We start from the raw sequence: 563 nt of genomic DNA on the forward strand, positions 1-563 counted from the left end.
ATACAGACGTACACAACCGGTATCTAAGTTATCCTAATTACAAAAAATTCGTTCCTCGCATATCTTTAATGTTAAAAAAAAAACGTTACGTTATATATCTTTTTAAAGGTATAAAGGATCAACATTGTTGGTCAACTGATCTCTTAGATAAAAATAAATACTTTATTTCTTTGAACGTTTGCACGGTCTATGTTCACTGCTACAAAATCAAATTATTGCTTAATAACGACAATTATTTGTTGTTATAATAGGATTAATTAAATGGTTGCAATATGGTTCTGTCTCAATTGTTATTAGTATTAATTATTTAACTTTTGAACGATAAAAAATGTTAAAAAAATTCGTACGTGCGTTCATTCGTACATTTAATATGTACGTGTGTACGTACCCGTAAGTACTTAATGTGCATATTCAATTTAATTTAACTTTTTTAAATTAATTATTTTATTTTTGTATTATTTATAAAGTAACAAAAAAAACATGACGACTATAGAGTTAAAGTTGTGTACGTCTGTATGGAAACATATTATACGTTACAACATTACTCTAAAAAACTAACACTA

This window comes from Trachymyrmex cornetzi, unplaced genomic scaffold (assembly GCF_001594075.2).
Source record: "Trachymyrmex cornetzi isolate Tcor2-1 unplaced genomic scaffold, Tcor1.1 scaffold77, whole genome shotgun sequence".
Lineage (NCBI taxonomy): Eukaryota > Metazoa > Arthropoda > Insecta > Hymenoptera > Formicidae > Trachymyrmex > Trachymyrmex cornetzi.